A 7,518-nucleotide genomic window follows, 5' to 3' on the forward strand; every position below is an offset into this window, starting at 1 on the left:
ACAGATGACCTAAGTGGGGTGGGGGGGGGGGGGATAATGGTAAGGGAAAAACGGACAGATGAAAGAAATTAAAATTAATTGATAGAAATAAAAATGGGGTGATGGTGGAGGAGAGAGTTCACAGTCGGAAGTTGTTGAACTCAATGTTAAGTCTGGAAATTGTAACCCATCTAATCGGAAAACGAGATGATGTTCCTCCAGTTTGCGGTGGGCTTCACTGGAACACTGCAGCAGGGAAAGGACTGATATGTGGATATGAGAGCAGGACGGTGAGATGAAATGGCAAGCGACAGGAAGGTCTGGGTCCTGCTTATGGATGGACCGACGGTTTGGGTTTGTTTATTGTCACGTGTACCGAGGTACAGTGAAAAGTATTTTTTTGCCAGGTTTTTGCCAGCAGCTCAAACAGATCATTAACCACATGAAAATAAAAAGAAAAGAAAATACATAATCTGGCAACACAAGGTACATAATGTGCTTTTCTGCAAAGCGGTCACCCAGTCTGTGTTTAGTCTGTCCAATGTAGAGTAGACCTCATTGGGAGCAGCAAATGCAAGAAACCAGAATGAAGAAGGTGCACGTGAAGCGCTGGCCCACCTGAAAAGTGTTAAGGCCCTTGGATGGTGAGCAGGGTGGAGGCAAAGGGGCAGATCTAACACCTTCTGTGATTGCATGGGGAGGTGTGGTGGGAAGAGGGCGAGGTGTTGGGTGTGGTGGAGGAGTGGACCAGGATATGCCAGAGGTAATGATCCCTGCGGAATGCTGACAGGGGGAGTGAGGGGAAGATGTGTTTGGTGGTGGCATCATGCTGGAGTTGGTGGAACTGGTGGAGGATGATCCTTTGAATGCGGAGGCAGGTGGGGTGAAAAGAGAGGACAAGGGGGATCCTATCTGGTTCTGGGAGGGAAGGGGTGAGAGCAGAGGTGCGGGAGATGGGTCAGACACGGTTGAAAGTCCTGTCAACCACAGTAGGTGAGAAACTATGATTAAGCAAAAAGGAAGACATGTCAGCTGCACCAGTTTGGAAAGTAGCATCATCAGAACAGTTGTGACGGAGGTGAAAGAACTGGGAGATTAGGATGGAGTCCTTACAGGATGTGGGGTGTGAAGAGCTTTAGTCAACATAGCTGTGGAAGTTGGTGGGCTTGTAATGGGTACTGGTGGACAGTTTATGCCCAGAAATGGAGAGGTCAAGGAAGGAAAGTGTCAGAGATGGACATGTGAAGGTGAGAGAGGCATGGAAACTGGAAGTAAAATTCATTATTTTTCCAGGTCCAGACGGAAACATGAAGTGGCACCAACACAGTCATCAATGTACCAATAGAAAATGTGGGAGGAGGCCAGAGTAGAACTGGAACAAGGAATGTTCCACATACCCCATAAAGAGACAGAAAAAACTGGGACTCATACGAGTACCCATAGCCATACCTTATGAGGATGTTACCTGGACTGGAAAAGTTTAGCTATAAAGAATGATTCGATAGACTGGGGTTGTTTTCTTTGGAATAGAGGAGACTGAGGCTAGTCCCAATTGTAGTATGCAAAATCAATAAAGAAAAGAGTGGTTAGGGAGGCTCTACAACCCTTTGTTGAGGGGTCCATGACATGTTGGGGGGGGGGGGGAAATCGGGGTGGCAGAAGTTTAGGGAAAGAGGTAGGACGTTTAAGAGGAGATTCAAGGAGATATTTTTTCACCCAGAGGATTGTGGAAGTCTGGAACGCACTGCCTGAAGAGTAGTAGATGTAGAAACCTTCCTATCATTTAAATAGTTCTTGGATATGCTCTTGATGTGCCAGAACTTAGAAGGCTACAGATCAAAAGTTGGAAAGTGGGATTAAGCTGGGTGGCTGCTCGTCAGTTAGCCTGAACACAATGGGCCTAAAAGGTCTCCCAACACCCTATAAATTTCTATGATTCTCTGAAGGCTACTTGGGTAAAACCATTTGGGCCCTGCTTATGTACCAATATAAATAACTCCGAAGTATACAAAACTGCTCTGAGAACTTAACGCACTAATAGAAAGCACCCCCCCCCACACACACACACACACACACACACACACACAGTCAGTTCTGGTATCCACATGTCTTGCCAACCAACCGCTCACATTCAGAACGGGAAGACAACCAGAATCTCAGCAATGCCTTGAAGTGAAACCAATCACCACCACACAGAGTGGAATTTACACCCCGGAGTCTCAGGATTACACAGACAGAACCAGCTGCAAGCTCTCTCTCACCACATGAATTATCTGTAAACAACTGCACCATTTTGAAATCTCCCCTGCTTCTCCAGAGGTTATCGCATCATTGACCAAAATTCTACACAGTGGATAAAGTTACTGAGAAAGGAATATCTGTCCCCAGAATAAGGCCGGAAGTAGAAAGCAGCCTGCCGTTGACTTTTAAAACTCATGGGGAGAAATGCACGGAACCTCTCTCGCCTTCCTCCCCACCTATCAATCAGCAACACAGCCTCCCTGCCCAATAACTATCAGAAATACATTTCCTATAATCCTTAGATTCAATGTGCAATTTGATTGGGTGTTAGATCTCCAGCATCAAGTGGTTAGCACTGCTGCCTCATGGTGGAGGACCCGGGCTCGATCCTGGCTCCAGGTCACTGTCCATGTAGAGTTTGCGCATTCTTCCCCCGTCTGCGTGGGTCTCACCCCCACAACCCAAAAAGATGTGGTTAGGTGGATTGGCCATGCCAAATTGTCCTTCAAGTGGAAAAAAATGAATTTGGTACTCAGTTTAAAAAAAACTCCAGCATCAGGTGAATTCTATACTCCCTGGACCAATCTAATATCTGACGTAACACACAGTGCCACTCGAGACGCATGCAATATTAGAGTAATTCTAAGAATTCAGTAGGTATTCATACGAGTTACTTAACTTCAAAGTGCAATATTGATAATACGGACTTCAAAAATTCACAGAAAATAATTACTTGTTCGCATGTATGATTTCCACCCCTATTCTTTTTCTTAATATTATTTATCCGTGTACGTTCCCCCACACCTTGTTTTGAAACTTTGGTTATTTAGCATCTTTCACATAGTTAGGATGGTCCAAAGCACGTCAGCCAAAAAGATTTTAAAATTAAAAAATTTTTTTTTTAAAAAACAGTACCCAATTAATTTTTTTCCAAGGGGCAATTTAGCGTGGCCAATCCACCTACCCTACACATCTTTGGGCTGTGGGCGTGAAACCCACGCAAACACGGGGAGAATGTGAAAACTCCACACGGACAGTGACCCAGAGCCGGGATCAAACCTGGGACCTCGGCGCCGTGAGGCAGCAGTGCTAACCCACTGCGCCACCGTGCTGCCCTCAGCCAACAAGATTTAATTGTAAAATACAATTACAATTGTCATATGATCAAACCTGGCAACTGATTATCGTAACGTCCCACATAGAACATTAAAAGAATGGTTAGTTAATCAGTTTCTCATGGTGTTAGACGAGGGCGGTGGGCTGGTCAGGGAACTGGAAGAACTGTTTCTCTTTCAAACATTACCTTGGGATCTGTGGCCTCTATCACAATAGGCATACTTGGCAACACTCAGGTGACCTGAGCCAACCATCCTCTGACTTGAGAGAGAAGAGGACCAAAAACTGACCTGCACAGACATCTACAGTCATATCACTCAATCAGTTTTCCGAAGCCTCCTTCAGCTCCTGATTCTCGCAGTCAACATCAGCTCAATGGGAATTAGACCAATGCAGTGTGAACTCATTCTCAGTTAACCGGGCATTGCTTTATTAAAACTTGGCACTATTGCATACTTAGAATGGGGTCTCACACTTTTTATAATTTTCATTAAGTCAAGAATGAAAAATTGCTATTTACCATTTAACCTGCCTTCTTTGCTACAGAGTTGACCCACGTATACTATATTACATTCAGTAGCAACATTAGCAAATCAAAAATGAAAACACGCTGTTCGCCTAAAAGATCAAAGTGTCAGCCGTGGCTCACATTCCTCTCAAATTCTGAAGACCGTGGATTTAAGCCCTACTCCAGAGACTGGAGCAGCAACATCTAGGCTGCCACTCTGTTGAAGCGCTCCACTACCAGAACTGACAACTTCCAGATGAGATGTTAATCCAAGGCCCTGTCTGATCTCTAAGGTGCACATAAAAGATCCCATGGCAGCATTTCTAATAAGAGCAGGCAATTTCTCCTCTGCAATAAGGAAAATACTGCGGATGCTGGAATCTGAAACAAGAACAGAGGATGCTGGAAAAACTCAGTGGGTCTGGCAGCATCTGGCGAAGAGCTTATGGTAAAGCCAAAAGGACTTGAAACATTAACTCTGCTTTCTCTCAATGCAGTTGTTGCCAGACCTGCTCAGTTTTTCCATCACCCTCTATTTGACTTCTTCTCTTTACAACATTTATTCCTCCACCAATCTCTCAAATTTGATTATTTGGTGATTGTTACAATCTAGTTCGTAGGGTCTTGCTATGTACAAATTGGCTGCTGCATTTCCCACATTGCAGCATTCAAAAGTACGTCTCTCGTTGAAGTGCTCTGGGACATCGAGGTCGTAAAAGATGCTACTGAAATACAAGACTTTATTTAAAACCCAGAGTCAAGATTACGGACATAAAAACAAGTGCTACTGAGATTACCTTGCCATCAGTATTTCCTGCAAAGTACTGACAAAGTAGTATTTTGTTGACATCAACAGAACTAATGTAGTGTTTGTTTATGATATACAATTGTGTCTGCTAACGGTCTTTCAGGAATTCCAATCATACATCATTCAAATTCACTGGCATTCGGAGGATCAGCAAGTTATACTACAATAATGTTCCCACAGGCAGACACTTAAAAGCTGTGTTGTGCATATTCACGCAACAATCTGTCTAAAATCGACATATTGCAGGATCCCAGATGTGCTCAACTTCAAGAGCTCAGGAAAGCAGCTGTCCCCTAAATAGTTTTCCACAGGTCAGATGAACTGCTATCACCAACACAGAGCCTGTCCGTGCACCCCAGTGCGACAACTGTCCACCTATGGATGTAATGCATTGCCAGTTACCAGGCGATTGCTCGAAAATATATTTGCCATCCAAATATCTCCCCTCATTTCCCGGGCCCGTTAACTGAAGCTGGCTGTCGAACCGTATGTACAAATTGGCTGCTGCATTTCCCACATTGCAGCCTTACCTCCAAATGACCGTTCTTCATATGTGACACTCGGCAGTGATAATCTGCATTATTACCTTTTTGAGCATTAAGGTAGGGATGGAGAAATTTCACAGGTGAGTCCAGTACCAATCTTGCCTGGAGCAAAGTGGCAAATACAAACAATTTTTCCTGCTCCTCACCCGGAGCACTGGAAGCTAATTCAATGTCCACCACACTGTTGACGTAAATGATTGTAAAGCAAAACCCAACAAATATGACATTTATCTTTTTAAGACAGATACTGTAAGCTCTTAAAATTTAAAATTTTTTTTTTTTTTTTTTTAAAGTACCCAACTCATTTTTTTCCCCAATTAAGGGTCAATTTAGCGTGGCCAATCCATGTACCTTGCACATCTTTAGGTTGTGGGGGTGAGATCCATGCAGTTTAGGGGAGAATGTGCAAACTCCACACAGATAGTGATCCGGTGCCGGGATTGAACCTGGGTCCTTGGAGCTGTGAGGCAGCAGTGTTAATCACTGTGCCGCCCTCTTGATGATTTCTAATAATAAAATTCTGGGTGACAAAATTCAAATTATAATTGCAAATATCAGAAAAGCAGAAACTTAGTGCTAAAAATGTGTAATTCAATCCTCTCGGACCTTTGGCCAAACTCAAGTATCAGATCAAACCCACAATGAGGTGCAACACCTTTTCTTGTCAGCTTGGATCTTGTATGTCTCTCTTGTGGAGAGCAGGAATTGGCTTCAATTTGAATTGCTTTTTGGAGCTAACAATGAGATGGATTAAGAGTTTGCCCTGTCCACTTTGTGCATTAGCTTTGTAACTTTAAGGATGGGATAATGTTTTTTTAACAATACATAAATGTGTAATCAAGTAAATTGAATTAAACTGAATTATCAAAACAAGAATCAGTGCATAAGGACATACAAATCAGGAGGAGTAAGCCAATCGGTCCCTCAAAACAGCTCTAACATTTGGTAAGATCATGGCCTCTACTTTCCGGTCTATCCCCTAGTCAGCCAAGAATGTAACTCAACCTTCAAAATATTCAATGACCCTGGCTCCACTGCTCCCCGGGGAAGATAATTCCACATACTGATGGCCTTCAGGAAAAAAAATCTCATTGCTATCTTAAATGGGAGATCCCTTGTGTCCCCTGGTTCTAGTCTCTATCACAAGAGGAAATATCCTTTCAGCATCCACCCTGTTAAGTCCCCTCAGAAACTTATATGTTTCAATATGATCACCTCTCATTCTAATAAACTTCAATGGACACAGGCCCAACCTTCCCTCAATGTCTTCATTCAAGAAATCAGTCAAGTGAAACTTGTCTGTACTGCTTTAAAACCAATTTTGTCCTTTCTTAACTAAGGAGATGATATAGTGTATTCCTACAAGCACTAAAATTACCTGATAAATAATTGTGAACATAGAGTTGAACATAGAACATACAGTGCAGAAAGAGGCCATTTGGCCCATCGAGTCTGCACCGACCCACTTAAGCCCTCACTTCGACCCTGTCCCTGTAACCCAATAACCCCTCCTAACCTTTTTGGACACGAAGGGCAATTTATCATGGCCAATCCACCTAACCTGCACATCTTTGGACTGTGGGAGGAAACCGAAGCACCCGGAGGAAACCCACGCAGACACGGGGAGAAAGTGCAGACTCCACACAGACAGCGACCCAGCAGGGAATCGAACTTGTGACCCTGGAGCTGTGAAGCCACAGTGTTAACCACTATGCTACCGTGCTGCCCTAGAATTCCTCCCCTCATGAATGCACGCTTTCATAAAATGGTGCACATAAATGCACATTTCTTGGAATTCAATAAAAAAGGAGAATTCACCAAAAAATTAGCAACGCAAATCAAAGCTAAGTACTTCTGCTGATGAGCAAGATTTGATTGATTGTTCTTAAGTTGCCATTTTCAGTTGAATAGCACCTCTGAAAGGTGTATAAAATGTAGGATTGGTTTCTCAAAAATCTAGAGGTACAACATGCATTACCTGGTGTGGTATTATACTATTCACAGCAGGAAGATGCATAAGCCACAGACCTTCATCCACATTGGAAGGCAAACATCCAATAAAAAGCAGGATCAAGGCTCCATTGTGACACCCTCCTCACAGTTTAAAAGACACAGCCTGCCAAATCGTGAGAAACTGAATTGTGGCACCAAAACCTGCGAATGAGTGCAGTATGCCTCCAAGGGCATTAAAGTGTGCGGGGGGGGGGTAGAATTTATCCCCATCGTGGGGAGAAAGGAAAAGGCATAGAAACTATTAATTAGGCAACGAGCAAACTATCTTGGTTGCCAATTATGCATGGGATTTGCTGTTGGGATGAAGG

General features: G+C 43.5%; 1 protein-coding gene across 5 annotated transcripts in view; it reads right to left on the reverse strand.

The window, feature by feature from the left end:
• The window catches only part of ccnyl1 (cyclin Y-like 1), a 212,162-nt gene that overhangs the window by 137,501 nt on the left and 67,143 nt on the right, over nt 1–7,518 (reverse strand). Inside the window, exon 1 of one of the 5 annotated variants that reach the window (XM_072482695.1) lies at nt 7,176–7,195. The exons of the other annotated variants lie outside the window; for them this stretch is intronic. The gene's annotated coding sequence lies outside the window, so the exon portion shown is untranslated. Of the gene's footprint in view, nt 1–7,175; nt 7,196–7,518 lie in introns of those variants that run through there. 5 annotated transcript variants of the gene reach the window in all.

The sequence above is a fragment of the Scyliorhinus torazame genome, chromosome 2, assembly GCF_047496885.1.
Source record: "Scyliorhinus torazame isolate Kashiwa2021f chromosome 2, sScyTor2.1, whole genome shotgun sequence".
Classification (NCBI taxonomy): domain Eukaryota; kingdom Metazoa; phylum Chordata; class Chondrichthyes; order Carcharhiniformes; family Scyliorhinidae; genus Scyliorhinus; species Scyliorhinus torazame.